The 18,793-nt window shown below is 38.8% G+C and overlaps 3 long non-coding RNA genes across 3 annotated transcripts in view; 2 read left to right on the forward strand and 1 right to left on the reverse strand.

The window, feature by feature from the left end:
• The window catches only part of LOC144022257 (uncharacterized), a 49,987-nt gene that overhangs the window by 12,707 nt on the left and 18,487 nt on the right, over positions 1 to 18,793 (forward strand). Inside the window, exon 2 of the long non-coding RNA XR_013284295.1 lies at positions 4,655 to 4,796. This is a non-coding gene — a long non-coding RNA (uncharacterized LOC144022257). The remainder of the gene's footprint in view (positions 1 to 4,654; positions 4,797 to 18,793) is intronic.
• On the forward strand, positions 7,386 to 9,158 carry LOC144022254 (uncharacterized). The gene is made up of 3 exons (XR_013284292.1): positions 7,386 to 7,735; positions 8,098 to 8,184; positions 8,263 to 9,158. It is a non-coding gene; the product is annotated as an uncharacterized LOC144022254 (long non-coding RNA).
• LOC144022255 (uncharacterized) overlaps positions 8,976 to 18,793 on the reverse strand; it is a 92,911-nt gene continuing 83,093 nt past the window's right edge. The window contains exons 2-3 of the long non-coding RNA XR_013284293.1: positions 9,377 to 10,350; positions 8,976 to 9,100 (exon numbers count right to left, since the gene is read on the reverse strand). This is a non-coding gene — a long non-coding RNA (uncharacterized LOC144022255). The remainder of the gene's footprint in view (positions 9,101 to 9,376; positions 10,351 to 18,793) is intronic.

An 18,793-nucleotide genomic window follows, 5' to 3' on the forward strand; every position in this document is an offset into this window, starting at 1 on the left:
CCATCCATATTCTTAGAGATACCGGGGGTTCACAATCAGTTATTTTAGCCAGCGCACTGCCTTTTTCTCCCGAGTCAGCATGTGGTTATGGGACGGTACTGCGAGGGATAGAGATGGGATATATTCCTCAGCCTGTTCACCTCATTCACGTACAATCCGATCTCATTTCCGGATTTTTCCCAGTTGCGGTGTGTCCCGAGTTGCCCATCGAGGGAATACAAATGTTGATGGGAAATGATATAGCCGGGGGTAAAGTTACTCCAGCCCTGCAGGTGGTAAATTCGCCTCAAAGAAACGATGAGGGTCCCCCAGAACTATACCCCATCTGTGCCCTCACGCGCGCGCAAGCCCGTAAAAATCCTGATGTTGATTTGTGTGATAGTATTTTTGCGTCTACCATGTCTGACTCATCCCATAAACCTGATTCTAAAAAGTCGACTTCCGCATCCCAGAACCAAGCTGAATCTCCAACATTCACTCGTCTCCTGAAGGCTAACGAAATAGCCAAATCCTCCCTTGCAAACGTTCAGTCAAAAATGAAAAGTCGTTTTGACAGAACAACTGTGAACCGTAGTTTCAAGGTAGGTGATAAAGTACTCGTGTTACTTCCTGTTTCGAATAGCGCATTATCTGCAAAGTTCTCCGGTCCTTACATGGTGCAACAACAGCTTAATAAAACTGACTATGTAATTAGTACGCCGGACCGGAAACGAAAAACCCGTAGATGCCACATAAAAATGCTAAAACAATATAATTCCCGCGAACCCAAAATAGAAGCGGCCAAAAGTGGCCCGCCCCCAAAACATATCGACGTACCGGATGCAAAACCTATCCGTCAACGTTCCTATCGGGTAAATCCCACCAAACGCCTTCTTATGAAAAAAGAAGCTGAATACCTATTGAAAAATGGATTGGCCAAACATAGTTTTAGTGCATGGAGTTCGCCTTGCTTGGTGTCTCTATTGCTGTTTCTATTGCTCGCTCTCCAACACTTGGAGGTATACCCTGGGTCCAGCTCTTCGCCGATTACTGTGCATACCGATCATAACCTACTTGTCTTTTTTGTCACACATGTACCACCACAATCAACGACTTATGCGGTGGGCGTTGCTAGTACAGGACTTCAACCTCACCATCCGCCATAAAAAGGGGTCGGAAAACGTTTTTGCTGATGCCCTGTCCAGGTTGTAGGTATGTTTTGTTGCACGGTGTTTATTTGATGTACTTTGACTAGTATCTTAAGGGGGGGAGTGTTACGGCTGGCGGCTCGGGCCCGCCGCCGGCTCCGCTCCCCTAGTATGTATGTGTGTGTTTGTGTCGGCTGGTGCCCGTATTATGGTATTTCAGTTTGAATGCGCCAGCGCGACACTTTGTTTGGACGACTGTGCCAGCGCGACGCGCTGATTGGACGACTGTGCCAGCGCGACGCGCTGATTGGACGACTGTGCCAGCGCGACGCGCTGATTGGACGACTGTGCCAGCGCGACGCGCTGATTGGACGCCTGTGCCAGCGCGACGTCCTGGGCGGTGGTCGTCCGCCCCTACGCCCTCGGTGGAGCAGCTCCAGCCCTCTCCGCCAATCGCCGACTACCACCTGGCCGGACTGCTCCACAATAAAAAGCGCTGCATTGCCGCTCCTCGGGGCGGCTGGAACTTCTCAGTGCAGCTCGCCTCGTTCGTGTCTCTTTCGTGTTGCTATTTGGTGTGAGACACTCGCTAGACCCGTGAGCTGGGTAACCCATTTTGTGCTCGTGTGTATACTTGTATCATTCCCCTTTTGGTTATTGTTGTGTCTCCTCCGTTCTGTCAGTGCTGTCAACTACGGTTATTAGTTGTTCACCTCCCACTTTCACTCCCTTGACAAACCCCTGCCTGAAACGTCAATTAAAACTACTCAGATCTTAAAGTCGACCCCGTGTTTATCTACCTTTATTTCCTGCTATTGTGTTACTTCCCTTCCCCTTGACGAGCCGGGCGTAACACTTACTCATACCTATGGACAATTTATGGACATGCATGCTTTTGGAATGTGGTGGGAAGCCGGAACCAGAACAACATAGGAAGGTCGCATCCGAGATTCGAACCCTCTGCCTCAGAGCCATGATGCAAGAATATTAACCACCACACAATCCACTGTGCTGCTATCAGTAAACTAATGTGTTTCAAAAAATTTTATTTAATAAAAAAAAAAGGTGTGATTATTTGCTTTCAATACTTATTTTGTAATTAATTATAAAATAACCTTAGGAAAACATTCTTTTAATTTCAACAATTTCTCCCTCATCACCTTGTCATTACCAAAATGCAGTTGTTTGTATTGAGTAAATGTATCACATCAACTCTGTGGTCCTGCTCACACACCACAAATCTGGACTTCAGATGCCAATCCCAATTAATCCCTGAGGTTAAGGAGGTGCCAAGAGGCCCGATGTGGGGCTGGCATGGGCTGTGTTAGCTGAGTGGGTCAGCTGCTGCTGGAATTACTGTAATTGAATTAATGTGTGTGAGGTTGGGCACGCGATAGGTGAAGACCTCATCAAGGATCCAGTTCACAGAAACTCAGGGGAAGGTTTATAACATTTGTGTAACCCATATGATTGTCTGGTCTGTAGTTAGGAGGTCATGTTATTCTGTGTTATTCAACCTGTCCTCTGCATGAGGTCACAAAATTGAAACACCCAAAAGGACCAAAAAAACTTTAAAAAACAAACAAAAAAACTTTAAAAAAACTCCACAAGTTTGGTCATGTATATGCATCCATCCATTCTCTTAACTCTTTCACTGCCAGCCCAGTAAAAATGGGCGTGTATAGCCGTCAATGGCACTGAATGAGTTAACCGCTTTGGTCAGTCGGAGGGGTGGTAATATATATTTTAAATAAAAAAGAACATATATGCATTTATAAAACAATACACAAAGTGAATTTCAAGCGATATTTTCCTTAAAAGTTGTGTCCTCAGTTTGTGTCCACGGCGTCAGATTTATTTACAATCCTCACTAAATCAGACAATAGCTATTTCCCTGATGACATCTTTTCCTCTTGCTGATTGTGCTGAATCCTCTGGCAAGTTCTACTTTTTAAAAAAAAATATTTTAGATGAACAATGGTACTACTACAGTCACAGCTGGAACATGTCAACGCCGTTATCCATTTAAAAATATTGTTTAAAAGCAGCACTGAATTGAATTTAGGTATACGGATTAGCCGAAAAACTGCGATTGGTTGGCAACCAGTCCAGAGTGTCCCCCGCCTACTGCCCAGAGCCAGCTGAGATAGGCGCCAGCAGCCCCCGCGACCCTTGTGAGGAATAAGCGGTCAAGAAAATGGATGGATGGATGGATTAGCGGAAAATTACATTTCGTACTGTCAACTTGGTCAGACGTCAACTCAGCCTGATGGAGATGATGTGAAAGCTGACGTAGTTGACAACATCCCCTTTAATCTCTAATGTGAAAATATATTATCATTTGCATCATTAAAATTTGTCTCCACTACAATAATGACTTGTAGAATATGCACAGACTGTTTTATAGTGTAACTTTCCCAAAATTTACGGTATAGTCACAGCATATTACAGAACTATATTAAATGAAGGGTGGTGATTTTAGTAGAAGAGCATCATGTGAAATTGAATATTGACACTGTGACGATTGTGAAGGGACCCACTACTATGTGGTTATGAAGGGCTCATTCTGATATCAGAAAAATAATAATTTATTATTGTCATCATTTAACATGTTTAACATTTAACAATGTGTAAAAATGTAACATTATGGTTACATTCTGTTAAATCCATTATTGCTCTTTTCTTCATCTCTAGGTATCACCAAAAACTACAGACCATTAAGATTTTAAATGAATAAGTACTGTAAATAAATAATTATGTGCTTCATGTAAAGTATGCAAAAATATGATTTCTGCCCAGCTGAAGATATAATCATAAAACTAATGGGAAATACAACACCACTCCAGTCAAGAACGAGTAAAATATACACTTGAAAGTGTGTTTGACGGAATTGACACAACTCAAGTTCTAAACTGAAACATGATTATATAAGTGGTTATACTGTATTTAGAACCTGTTCCTTTACAAAAATGTTTCTATACAAACAGTACATGCAAATCCAAAAATACCAGGTACAAATTTTGGAACAAATCATTTTTATTATTGCCTTCATTCGGATTTTCTGTTTTTGCTTTAAAAATGGAAGGATCCACTGATGTCTACATTGACTTAAGCCTTGGTGCATACAAATAAAGTTGTTGAATGTCTTCAAAAGGTTACAGTTCTAAAGCAAACATGAACTCTATTCATCTTCAATTATATCTGATACATGAAGGTAATTTATGTCAACAAGAGACCAGATACCTGCATATGCAAGAGACCAAGAATGTTACAAAATGCTTCGATTATAGCTAGGATCAAGGGCCAGACACTTTTATATATATATATATATATATATATATATATAAAATCAGTTAGTAGGTGTAGGATGATGGACAGTTGCGGCGACAGACTTGTTAGTTTATATAGGCGACTGGAATTTTTTTTTTGATCGCCTAAATTTACTCTATTCAGAATTGTAGCTCTCTCGGTGTTACACTTTTATCAAGCCCTGTGAGTCCGTATTGATTTTTTTATTTTCTTCTCAGGATAAGAAGACAGAGAGTTAGGGAGCTCTGGTGAATGGAGAACTTCCCTCAGATTGCTGCTATTCTCCAGCTTATTGCATCCTGTCGTTTGCACTTTCAGATGATGTCCAGTACGCCGCAGCTGCTGCAGCCAATAAACGAGGTGACTAACAATGGAGGAGAGGTACTGCTGAAAGGGGGAGATAGGATAACCACCACAGCGTGCACACAAAACTAAAGGGGAGAAATATTACAAGTTGCTTTGTTGTGCAGCAGCAGGAGTACCAAGAATTGCATTTCATTGTTTAAGCACACTTCGGTAGTTTTAGTTGATCATTATTTACGTTATTAATGTATTTTCAAATTGCTCAAACAATGTGAGCCAATTTTATATTACAGCTTGTTGTAATTAATCTATATGAAATTGGACACTAAGATACACTGTGATGTATTTTAATTTTTTTTTTTTTTTAATAAAATAAGGCTTGCAGTCTGTTTTCTTTTCAGTTTGTGATGAATTATTTGTCACCTTCCCGCCATGTATTTTACAACAGTTACCATGGCAAGATTGAAGGCAAAAGTACCATTTTAACATTTTGGAATGTGCTTGTTGAGGATGAGTCCCTCTCCCCCATTGTATGTGTTACCCTGAGCCAAATTAATTATTACCTTTACCCTTAGGAAATGCAATCAAAAATGTAATGAAATGGGACAATGGTTTTGTCTCATTGCTTTTTGATAATGTGTGTAAAAGACAAATTGTTGTTGTATTCCATAACAGCTTTTTGTCCTTCTTTTTTGCGCGATAGAGTTTCAGGTCATTACCATAATGTGTGTTTTTGAATGTAGATCAGGGAAGAAAGATGAGTGACAATTTGATGAAACGATCTCTTTCAACCACTAATTAAAATTGAATACCCACGCTGATACGAAAAAAAAACATATTTGAGTTAGAGCAACTTTTTCAGGGTGAGGCTGTTTTGATACTTTTCTTCAATAGCTCGCTCCCTTTTCTTTTATTTGTATTTTTCTCTGTTAACCCTCTTGATGTGAGAAATGAAGAGAATATACAGATACTCAAAATCTCATCACCCAAGGTGTTTCTTTCTCTTTTCGCCTTCGCTCTCTCTCTCTTTTTAAAATAAATTCGCTTCTATCATTAATTAAAAAACTAAAAATAAATCAATTTAAACTGTGTCAATGCAGATAATTGTCATTTACCACAAACAAATAGAACAAAAAAAAGTTGAACTCTTCAAATTCTACAAGATACTTTCTTAATTTACTGTGATAGGCTGGCAACCAGTCCAAAGTATACCCCGCCTACTGCCCAGAGCCAGCTGAGATAGGTTCCAGCACCCACCGCGATCCTTGTGAGGAATAAGTGGTCAAGAAAATGGATGGATGGATGGATGGACTTTCTTAATTTATGCCTGATAAATATTTACATCAGGATAAATAGTCATAACTTTGAACATCTGCGATTGGCTGGCAACCAGTCCAGGGTGTACCCTGCCTACTGCCCGAAGCCAGCTGGGATAGGCTCCAGCTCCCCCGCGACTCTTGTGAGGAAAAGAGGTTAAGAAAATGGATGGATGGATGGATGGATGAATGGATGGATGGATGGATGGATGGATGGATGGCTGGAACTTTGAACATAAGCTTACTTATGTTCAGTTAAAGGAGATATTAAACTTTACAACAAAAAAAGTTTGCAGGTGGCTCTGTGGCATGTTTTCAATTAAACTATCAAGATTCTTGACATATTCAACAGTGTCTTTTTTGGCATGGTGAAATCTGATCCTTTTAGGGGCGGCTGTCTCATGTGATGTGCCAACCTTCATACCTCCCACATACTGCTGGGCCAATCAATGGCAAGCTGCCTTTTGTTCGCATGACAACCAGTGGGCTGGATTGGGTTACTCTCCACTTCAGTTGCATAATGATCTATTAAAAGTGCTGTACAAATAAATGTTGATTCATTGATTGATTTGCAGAAGCTAATACACTGCTAGCTAATCATAATCGCTGCTAACACAGCTCTCTGCTCACCATTGGCTTTGACTTGGCCAAACCCCTGCCAAATCATTGGTGGACAAAATCACTGTCAAAGTGGTTATGTCCGTTGTGTTGTTAGTTATGTTTTGTTTTTGTTTTTTTTTTACGTTAATTTAAGGAAGTGCCAAACAACTCGCTCATAGACAAATTACTACAAGATTCACTTGGTAGTTTATTTTAATAATTAATGGGTGGGCAAGCACCCCAAAGAACTGACTATTTGTATGCAATCATTAAACAGTAGCATTTCTGTGTTTGTATTAGGTCAATGTGTGTACTTCTTCATGCTGCAAATGAATGAATGCCAAAAAAGTCTATAAAATGTGCAAACTTTTATTTATTTATTTATTTATGTATTTATTTATTTTCTAGAAAAATCAATAATTATTTACAATACGAGCATTGCCAGTGTTCTTAATTCCTTGCTAATTAGAATTCTCTAGATTATACCACATTTACCAAAATGCTTTAGAACGTAGCAAACATTCATGCCGCTTTGTGTCATTTCCAGCCAGACACTTTCACTTTGGGCATAGATGATTTAGGGCTTGTGTTTATTTCTGGTTTGCTTTATGAGTAAAACGAGAAGAGTGATGGCTCTGTACTGCAGAAAACCACAGATCTGGACTGTATAGGTCGCTTGCACATCGTAATGCATCATGGGAATTTTTTCTTCGGGCGCCATATTGGGTGTCCGCCGGTTCACAAGGTACACTCGCGAGTTAGGTAGAGCTTATCAACCTGATGTCATTTTCGCAGTATTTTCACGATTTACTGGAAGATCAAAAACAACGATACAGGCAGAAGGTGTCTCTGTGTGGCGGGATTGATCCTAATTACGTCCTGACCAAGGGTGATTTTTTTTTTGATGGAGAAAGCTTGCTGGCCAAATGTGACGTCTCTGGACATCTTTCCTTACCTCGTGTTGACAACATGCTCCATAACACGCCAACAAATCCCTGGAGGCTTACAATTATTTTGTAAGCGGGTGGATACAGAGTGTAAACTTTAACATCGCATCAGAAGAAACGGTTGCTGTTGCACGTAAGTAAACCACATGGTGTTGGTAATTCTGCACACAAAAATGTTGATTTGTTCTCAGGCTTCCTGTTATTGTGTTTACATGCACAGCTGGGTTTACCTGATGTGGTTTTTCTAATAATTTTATAACAGGCAAATATGGCAGAGCGTATAAGAATAAAAAGTAACTGCACAGCCTCCCCGTGGCTTAATTAAATTTAATGCTACCCTTTCACTAGTTACATGTTACTTAATCAACTTATTCTAAATGGTTAAGGTTAACCACTCAGAGGACGTATTTTTAGTTTCAGTTTCCAGTACAATAAAACGTGTTCATGGTAACTACTGAGCATACTGACAGCTTTTCTTATGATCTCACGGTTAAGGAGGCTGTCACAACACCCAATTTCTGTCTGGTGCCGGATGGCAACAATTCCCATCACTTGTCACGACAACACCAATAGTATTACCAGGTATGTATGGCTTTACTTTTTGTAGTTTATTTAATGCTAGGTTTCATATTTTCATTACAATGTTTGTAATATTTTCAGATTCAGGCACAGATGAGTTTAACTGGACGGGACTTCTGCGACTTTGTGGTGTGGACAAAGTGTGATTGAGCGAGTCCACCCAGATCGCTCGTTTTGGCCAGCTGGAAAAGCCAGTTTGTTTGTTTTTTCCAAAATCCCCTCCTTACCTGAACTGCTCGGGAGAGCATTTACTAGATCAGCAGTGGACTTCCAGTGTTCCTGCTCAGCCGCTGTCACCTACCACTTGCTCATGTACTTCAAAGATGCGGAATAAAGTAGTTTTTTGTGCTGCAGCAGATTGTAAAATAAAATGATATCACTTGAAGTGTGCCAATCTAGACTGCCAAAAGGACAGTGGTTTTGTGACAAGTGTGAAACAAGGATTATTGGGAAAACTAACACAGTACTGGTACTTGTCTTACATTAAACAAATTTAAAAGAGAGCAACTTTTTCCTCTGTACATAGCATAATGAAAGTCATTGCGTACCCCATCAACATTACATCATACCGTCATCTCAGGATGGTAGACACCTGTGCTAAAATAAACTACATTAATTAACAGTTCAATTTTATCCCTGAATTTACTACATCTAATCATTATTCACTTCATTTTTTGTGCTTTTAGAAATAATAAAGATTTATGCCATTACTTTAAGAGGGACCATATTGCACATTGAGTCAAATCCTGTCATTTGTATTATGTACAGCTTTGTAAACAAACCCAACAATAGAATTTGTATAATCGCTGCCTTTATTAGCTCCAAACAAACAGTCGCATGTTGTCCTCCTCCAATGCTTTGATGCTCGCCTTCGTTTCCATCATGTCATTGGCAATCAAGTCGGTGTGGCATGAGATCCCTAAAGAAATAATAATAAAAAAAGATCACAAAAAAATACGGTACCAGTAATAGGTTTAATATAGTACAGTAGTATAGTTTTTTTTTGTCAGTGTAAAAGAAATGTACACATTTTGTTGAATTTTTTAATGTATGAACATTGCTACAGGCAAATACTTATTTCTATAAACACTTCCAAATGCCTCTAAAATATAAGGTGCATGTACACACACAAACATAAACACATACATTCACTCATGCATACAATATATCATGTAATGAATTCTGAGTGGCATACCAGAGTCAATGATGTCAGCAGTACTTGAGGGTACAGGTTACTGGAGCCATCTGGCTGCATAACTGCAACAATCTCTGCCACTTCAAGTCGTCTTTTCTTTGCTTGTCTCTCCTGTGCACGTTCATATCTTGGCACCGACTGGGCTGAGACATAGATGTAACTTGGGACCCAACTTTAATGTTGGAGCCCAGTCGGGATGATTGGACAGAAAAACGGGCGCAGGGCGACCTGTTAAAATAAACAAATATATAAACAAATAAAATATGGAAAGACTGGTTATTTTGCCGCAGTAGGGTGGCCGTGAATAAGTTCTTTAGCATGATGTGTAGGCTACCGAATAAGTTCTTTAGCATGATGTGTAGGCTACCGGGGGTCTGTTTACTTGCATCACCCCCTTCTGTCTCTTTTTTCCAAGTTTACATTTTGCCACCAAAAAACATGTTATCGGCATTAAGAGCCCAAGACTAATCAATCCAATTTCAGCAGTAAACACTTTGCACTGGCACTACTTGGGTGAAAATGTTCGATGTTAGCTTTCGGCTAACGTCCGCTAGCCAGCTTGTATTACCGAACTTACTTGCTCATGAATCCAAAACATAAGCAACTTGCCCATATATGCGCGGTCGAAACGTTATTAATCCTCATGCATTACATTAAATAAAGGTAAATAATCTTACCGCTCACAAAGTGATCGCTGCACACACGAGCCCAAAGTAACGACTTCCCTCCGGAGTCCGCACTCCTCTGTCTCCAGGCCCTGGTTCCTAATTATTTTCGGAATTCGGCAGAAAGGCCGACCATTTTCCCCCTGGGCTTTGTTCGAACAGCCAACGATGCAGCAACAATGTACCATTTTAAACGCAGACAACAAACGTGATAGATACGTGTTAGACCGAATCGCTACGTAAATGGAGGCCACCCAGCATGGCGACTACGAGAAATCCGAGGCGGAAGTGACGACACGTGCAAGCGACCTATTGTGGCTGGGGTCACACTTTCACTTCCTACTGTCTGGAATTTGGAGTCTGCTTGACCATGTGACCTTTTTTTTTGTTTTTTTGTTTTTTTTAGGTCTGCACAATTACAAGCAAACATGCGCACACACACTGTGCTGATGAAACAACTATTCTTTCTTTCTTTCTTTCTTTCTTTCTTTCTTTCTTTCTTTCTTTCTTTCTTTCTTTCTTTCTTTCTTTCTTTCTTGCTTTCTTTCTTGCTTTCTTGCTTTCTTGCTTTCCATCCATACACGGCTGGTTGAGATTTTTAAATTGAAAATGTGCTTACACTGGAACAGTCAAATACTCAAAATTGTAGTTTCAAATTGATATGTTTATTTCATGTAGTAAATACAGAATATTTCTATATATACATTTAATCATTTTTCATTTTAGTTTATTAATCATCATGAGAGGGCATGTTGGAAAACAGTATTTTTTTAAAAGGCATACATCCTACAAAAAGAGCTACTGTTTCTGTCAACTCTTCAAAAAGGAAGTCAACACACTGCAAATTGCACAAATTATCAAGGAAATGAGATCAAATCTATGACAACTGAATAGAACATGTGGAAATGGTCTTGCAAGATTGCCACACAGTGAAATGCTGCGGGTTTAAATCTCTGATCAGACCTTTCTATATGGTGTTTCGATATGCATATTTGGGAAATTAAAGACTCTTGTTTGTCCATTGGTCTGAATATGGCTGTCCATCAATTTGATGATGGAAAGAATAGAATAGAAAATGAATGGATAGATTTATTTCATTTCATTTTATTGTTTATTTGAAATGGACAATGCACATTGATGAACTGGTGCAAAAAATGTGCCAAAGTTAGCATACAGCTAACTTACATTTGTATTCCCTTGACAGAAAAAAACAGACACAACATATCAACAAGTAATAAAAATCCTGCAATAATTCACAACTCCACATTTAAACATTCTGAAGGCCTTATTAACTAATTTGATCATTTGCCAAAAAACATATTCATACAAGTTCTATTTTAAATATTAACAGTGCCCCAAAGACGTATTTATACGTCTTTTTTTTTTTTTTTTACATATTTTTTTAGAGCATACAGGCTTTGATGCATCCTCTGAACTGAAGAGGACGGTTAAATCAATGGTAGTTATTACGAAAACAGCCAGCAGTTGGCAGCAGAGTATAAGCGATCAAACAGGACCATGTTGCAAGTAGCTGTTTTCCGCACAGTTTTAAACAGATTTGTGAATAATGATGAAACTTAGCTACATTTGAATGCTAATTGCTGCAAAACGGAAAAAGAATTATACATGTTTTCCTGATGAAAAAAGAGACTCTCATCTTTCTTTTGATAGGTTCCACGTTTTTATAGCAATAGAACACAATATTTTGCAAAATCAGTCAAAAACCAGTAAAACAGCCAGGAATGAAGGGGGTTGCATCAGTGAAAATGGCTGGAAGTGAATGAGTTACGTGCCAATGGTAAAGTGCATACCATATTTTGAACGTGCTGTAGTTTCTACTATTTACAAATGAATAAACGAGGGTTAAAAATTTTAAGAAAGTCCAGATGTGTCGGTGCTTGGGTATGACCAAGGAGCTGTTGAGATATAAAAGATAAAAATGAAAACCCTACTATATGCAATTGAGAGCTTTCGTGATTATATCACATGGTAAGCACATTCAAAACAAGCATGCATACATACAGTATATGTACGCATGCATTGCTAGACAACAGGTCAAAATTGTGCAATTAAGCCTGTTGATGAGTTTTAAAAGTATGATAAGTGGGTGATTCTCTTTGTTTAAGAGTGATTTTTATTCCGGATGCTACATCCCTGAAGTGAGACGACAGACTGTGCAAAAGTGCTCTGTCTGAAGGGGCCCTCACAGTCACCTCTCGACATGGCTCTGGTAGTTCTGCCAGCAGTGGGCAACAGGGTGGATGGATGCTAAACAAATTAAAATGTTAAATCAAACATCAAAATGAAGCCAATCCACTTTGGTCACACAATAATGAATCTATGTCATGACTTGACTTGGGCATACAGCATCTGGGCATGAATTATAAATAGTAAAAATAAAGCTATAATCTAAGCATAATTTGAAAAAAAAAAAAAAAACTACAATATTGTGCAGTCGTGTTAGCTGTCAGGAAGTCATATTTGTTGAACCTTACTCAAAGCTCACACTATAATCATTTTTACATGGTCGCCTGCAGGGAAAAAAAAAAGAAGAGGAAATTGCCTTGGCTAAAGCTAGCGTTTAGTCATGAGGATATGGTCAATTTGGTACACTACCAAAGCCGTGCCCCTGAGTCATTTTACTGTACATATGTTTTGTCAACCATTCCCAGAACAGCAGCTGAATCATACCGTAAAATAAATCATCCCCGGCATAGGTTTAGAGGAAACAACAAGAGCCCCAAGTTTGTGTTACTTGTGCTACCACAGAGAAATGTTAAACCTCTCTTGTGGTCTCTGTTAGTTATCAACAACTTGTCATGTTCAATGTTATTTTTATCGTCATTTTAGTGGATTTGGGGTTTTCTATTTTGATTGAGGGTAAGTAACGTGTGTTGAAGACGTGTTTACTTTATGCTGGACTCAATAAGTGCTGTGAGCCTGCATGAAGACATGAAGGCCCTTAGCAGCATTATTGATGCTGTATGGCTCACATTATGATGTATATGTTGGAGGAAGCCCACCACAAGATTAAAGAGCCCTCAGAGATCAATGCTGTGTATGGCCATTAATAAAGTGTAGGTACTTGACAACACACCATCTTTGTTTAGCCTCCAGCTATAACGTTGATACACATACGTGCGTTCTCGTCCTGTGGGAGAATCATATTTTTCTGTTGAGATTATACAATACCGAAATAAATTCTGTCCACCACAATAGGTTTTGCACTCAGATGCGACCACTATCACAACAAAAATAGCATCCTACTCTTCAACAAGACGTTTGTTTGAAGAGTGCGTGCGTGCATGCGCGACAGCAATCTTTATTTTAGGACTGAGGTTGCAAAAGACTTCCCATCTAATCTAGCTGTCTTCTGTCAGGAGTTTAGAGATTTCTCTTCAGCTTGTTTTCCTCTAAAATGATAAACATCTCTTCCCACTTGTTGTATTTTCAGTTCCCACAATTACTGTTTTTTCCCCCCCTTGCCATTATAAGACAATTATATGACTGGTATTCATTCTCACCACTTCCAGCTGACGTCACATCTAAATAGATCTCATAAAGTTTGATTCCCACAATGCACGTCAGGCCTATATGTGCTGGCTTGTTTGAATATATCCCCACTGTGGAGGAGAACAGAGGTGACTTGTCATTCAGCTGACCCTTAAAGTGGCCGGATGAAGAAGGGAGTGGTGGGGGTGCGGGGCTTGAAGGGTGGAAGGAGGACTTGGGCCAAGGTCAAGAAAGCTAATTTGTTTCCTGCTGAGGCGGACCACACACTGGCTGCACAAGAGGGGCTTTGATGTTGTTGAAGGGGCATAACCTGAAGCTGAGTTCATCAGCCACTGGGTGGGTTCAATGCATCATACAAGAAGAAAATTCTGTTTATTATTCTTTCATTTGTTCTTTTTGCTGTGAATAGTTAGAGAAAATAAATGCACAATGTTTACGCATGTCAAGCCACATTCCCAGTCAATATGTCCCAGTGGGCCCATACAGTAAAAATGGAACCTCTAAATGTGAACACAATGTGTTCTGGAACACTGATGGATGTATTCATATTGGGGGGAAAAAAATGAATCAAATCAAATTCACTTTATTCATCTGCACCAGTACAGATTTAACAATCCAACACACACAGCACAACCAATCACGTAATTCATGCCATAATTACAACAATTAAAACAAAAACAAAAAAAACTGATTAGAACAGTAGGCCTAAAATAGGCAAATTGAATACGGTAATTAATTTACAATGAATAATATTGGGAGTAGAATTAATTAAACAAAAGTATTTTTCCCCGTGTCATAAAACCTGGACAAACGTCTGCATGGACAGTAGTCTATACGAGTGATGTTCGATACTACTTTTTCAGACTGATAGCTGTATGACTACTCAACTCTTGAGTAGTCACTGATACTAAGTACAGATACCACCAGTATTTTTGATACATACAATCCCCCCCCCCAAATAACTCAATGACAGATAATTTTAAAGGCATACTTGACTCAATCAGCCCTTTTCAGCAGTAAAAATTAATAGTTTGTCCAGAATTAATTTGATAAACTTCAGTATTTTTTTAAGCACAAATAATCCCTTTAAAAACACATTTTTTGCACTTTACACACACGCTGTTGGCTAAAGATGCTATCACATGTGCTGAGGAATATACACAAAAATACACAAAAATACACAAAAAAACGTGGAATGCCTAAAAACATTGCGGTTTTTTTTTGCAGTAAAATGCAATAGCTTTTTGTAAAAACTTATGAAGTGATTTTGGGCATTGTCAAGAACATTTTGGAAAATCTCTCAATTAGCTCTTAAATTCAACTCTCGGGAGCTGTTTCTTAGGAATGGGTGAGCCGATACCTGCCCTTATGTCAAAGTATCGTTGTCACGACGGTGTCCGATACGTATATTGGCTACCTAATGTGGTTCCTTTATGATCAGGCACAAGAAATGAGAAATTAGAAGAATATAAATTTGACGTTAATTTCATGCAATTTGAAGAAAAGGGGCAATATTGCAATATTTCGTTAAAATTAGCTGTCAGTGTTTTTAGATGGAAATTTTATGCATCAAAGCCACTAGTGGTATCCGTACATGGTATTGGTATCGGTGACTACTCAAGAGTTGAATAAGGAGACCGGGGCTAGTTGTTTCTCGCGTAAGTTGTCACGTTGCAATTTTCTTCTCCACCAGAGGGCGTAGCGAAAAAGTGGAATACTAGTTTTCTTTTTTTAAATGGTCAGGTGTTGTGTACTCTCTGAAAAAAGAAGAGCACATTGTGAGCTGAGATGAGTGCCAGTTATCTATTGTGCACAACCAAAAATAAAATTTTTGAACTTGATATATTTTAAAACAGGCGTCGTGCATAGACAAATTCACGCAGCCAATCATGTGGACTCATTAGAGGAGAGATTCAGGCATCTTGTCATGCCTCAGTCACTGCTCTGTTTTAAGCTAACTTTAAACTATAGAGCAAAAATTACCCAACATTGTAGTTTGGGAGCAACTTGTCTCAGTCATTTTGGGGTTTGTTGTCACACATGCAAAGAATGGGCCAATGAAAAATGCACCTCTGGCAGCTCTGTTTACGTATGCCAGAATTGTTCTTCACCTGATGAGTCTGAAGAATGAGGAATTGAGTTTGCCAGGTTTTGTTTCATGGTTTAAAAATTGATTTTCCAGTTGTTGGAACTACAGTATGCCCACATGTCAGGACTGGTTTAAGCTTCATAATGAACCATGCATCCATTAACTGAAATGCTTTAATTTTTTAAATTAAATTTAATCTCAAATTTTCAGTTTAAGGGAAGCAAAACAGACATTTGAGGCTGAGAGCTATGCCAGCAGCCCTTCATGCCAGCAGTTCCTAAGGACTTTCATCTATTTCATAATATTTTATTTATGTTAAAGTTTGCTCAATGACTATGGTAAACTTTGAAGATCAATGATAAACAATATCTCTGGCTGTAAAAAAAAAAAAAGAAAAAAAAAAAAAGAATGCCATTGCAAGTACAGATACCTTGAAATAAGATCAGGTATTATTGAATGGTATCGGTACCATGTTTTTATGATACCATTCAATGTGCACAAGTAGTAACATGTTCTCAGCAGGACACAGATTGCCTTTTGCATTTCGCAGTAAATCTGCTGTCTCATTCTAGTCCGGGCAAATGCTGCTGATTGCAGAAACTGCTGCTCGCCACAATTTGTTAATAATAAACAAATACGGCACTACAAGAGGATGGTGATAATTGTGACATGTTTTCCCCTGATGACGCACAGACAACCACCTGCTATCTATCAAACGCTCACTAGATTATATGACACCAAACACAGTTTTGGAGAGCAGCTTGGTGCTTTTAACAGTCACAGTCAAAGAGGAAATGAATGTATTTGCCACCTCAAGGGCACACATGGCAGGTTTGTGTATCCTGTAAAGCAGTGGTTAATCACTGTCTGCATAAACCTTGTAGCCTTGAGTGAGGAAAAGCCATCAGCCAGAGAGGGAAAACGTTTATGCTACCAAGCTCATTCCCAGCATGTACTGTACAACACAATATGGTAAATATCTACAACATGTCTTTGAACATGACAAGGTTCTGAAGATTAATACTGTATAAACAATAATGGACTAAAAGTGACACAATTGTTTTTTTCCCCCTCTTTTTCTTTTTAATTAGCACCTGTGAGTTGTTTTCCATTAGCACTGCTAATATCGCTCTGCTTTTGCTAATTAAGTAAAGTGAAAATAGATTAGACAGCTTCTTAGAACAAAGGTCAGCGATGGCACTCTGTCTCGACCCTCTGTTTGTTTGTTTGAACGGCACCAGCAGAAAGAGCGAGAGGGACAGAGAGAGAGAGAGAGAGAGAGAGAGAGAGAGAGAGAGAGAGAGAGAGAGAGAGAGAGAGAGAGAGAGAGAGAGAGAGAGAAGTAAGCTCTTCGCACTTTACACTGTTTGCTTTATGCAGATGCTTTTTTCCTAGCTTAGTCTTATTTCCGCTTGATTTTTCACAATGTGGTCAATAGCCAATAGCAACCTTTTGTTTCTCGTTTCCATACTCAGCTGCACAGGTGAGACAGCGGATGCATAACTTTAGCTTTCGGCACATATTATGACAAATCACATGACATGCGAATGTGAGATTAAAGCTGAACCGCTGAAAGATAGGCATCAATCAGCGACCTTTCAAAGAGAGGCTGCAAGGCATGCCATGGTTGTCAAGAAGGAGGAATAAGGTGACTCATCCCTCTCTAATCTCCCTTTCCTGGCCAATTGATCGCACTTTCATATCCATTAGGCTGGCTTTGGAATTGCTGTGATGAATGGCCGATTGCAGACATACTTCTTCAAGGCCAAAGTGGACAAACATTTAATAAAATAGACACACAATACTAGGGATGTTCAATACCACTTTTTATCCAGATCGATACCAGTAGAGTATTCACTCTTTGAGTACTCACCCATACAGTACTGATACCTCTTGTACTTGTACTCTTGTACTGTAAATGAAATACCTATAAATCCCAATATAGCAGTTTTTACTTCAAATGCTTAAAAAATAAAAATCATGTTACTTTATATATTTTAAACAAAGGCCATTCTTTCTGAAGCAGATTCACCAAAGTGTCAAACTTCTGTAGTATAGTGCCAACTACCGCTGAGGAGGACTTACTGGATGTCACATTTTGTTTGCATGAAATATCAGTGGTTGTTATCGGCATGTCGCCATGAGTACCGTATTTTCCGCACTATAAGGCGCACAGCATTATAAGGCGCATCTTCAATGAATGACACATTTTAAAACTTTTTCCATATATAAGGCACTACAGTAGAAGCTGGCGTTACGTTATGCATCCATTAGATGGTGCTGCGCTAAAGGGAATGTCAACAAAACAGTCAGCTAGGTCAGTCAAACTTTATTAACAGATTACAAACCAGCTTTCTGACAACTCCATTCACTCCCAAAATGAATAAACAGCTGTTTTGTTATTTTCTCTGAGGTAAAGTATTAGTATTAGCTAGCGATCAAAGATGGTGGGATCATCTGCCCATGCGCATCACCGAAAAAAATTGAAGGCTTTTAGGTGCACCTCATAGTGCGGAATATACGGGACCTTAAAATAAGGCTAATATTGGTACTCGCCAATACCATATACGCAACACCGCTATAGGTTAAATTTGAGTATTTTGATGATTGTGAGACCAAATTAAAATATCTAATGCCTTGTAATTCATCGGAGGGTAGGACACATTTATTCCATAAAATGCTCTTCTTAAATATATTCAATACGATGTAGCTATTTTCAAAGAAACAAGTGTTGACTTTTTATATACAATATGCATTTTAGATATGAAACAAAGTTGATTAAACATATCTTCTGTGATAAAACTATTTATTATACATTCTTGTTGAATTTTGCTGATAACAAAACAAAACAAACTCTAACCCCCTCCCTTAAGTCCATAACAATAAGCCTATTTCAGGGATGTCCAAACCTTTTCCTCTGAGGGCCACATCCAGAAAAATCGAAGGATGCAAGGGCCGCTTTAAAAATGTTCAACTTTAGTTCATTAAATTGCACCATAATCAGTCAAGCAATTGTCTATTGTTTATATATTACAGTTAGTTTGAAAACATATATTGTAAAAAAAAATGAGATGGGATAAATATTTTAAACAACATTTTTAAAGCAGTTAATTAATTAATCTAATAGGTTTACAACTGGGAGAAACAATT

This window comes from Festucalex cinctus, chromosome 7, assembly GCF_051991245.1.
Source record: "Festucalex cinctus isolate MCC-2025b chromosome 7, RoL_Fcin_1.0, whole genome shotgun sequence".
NCBI lineage: Eukaryota > Metazoa > Chordata > Actinopteri > Syngnathiformes > Syngnathidae > Festucalex > Festucalex cinctus.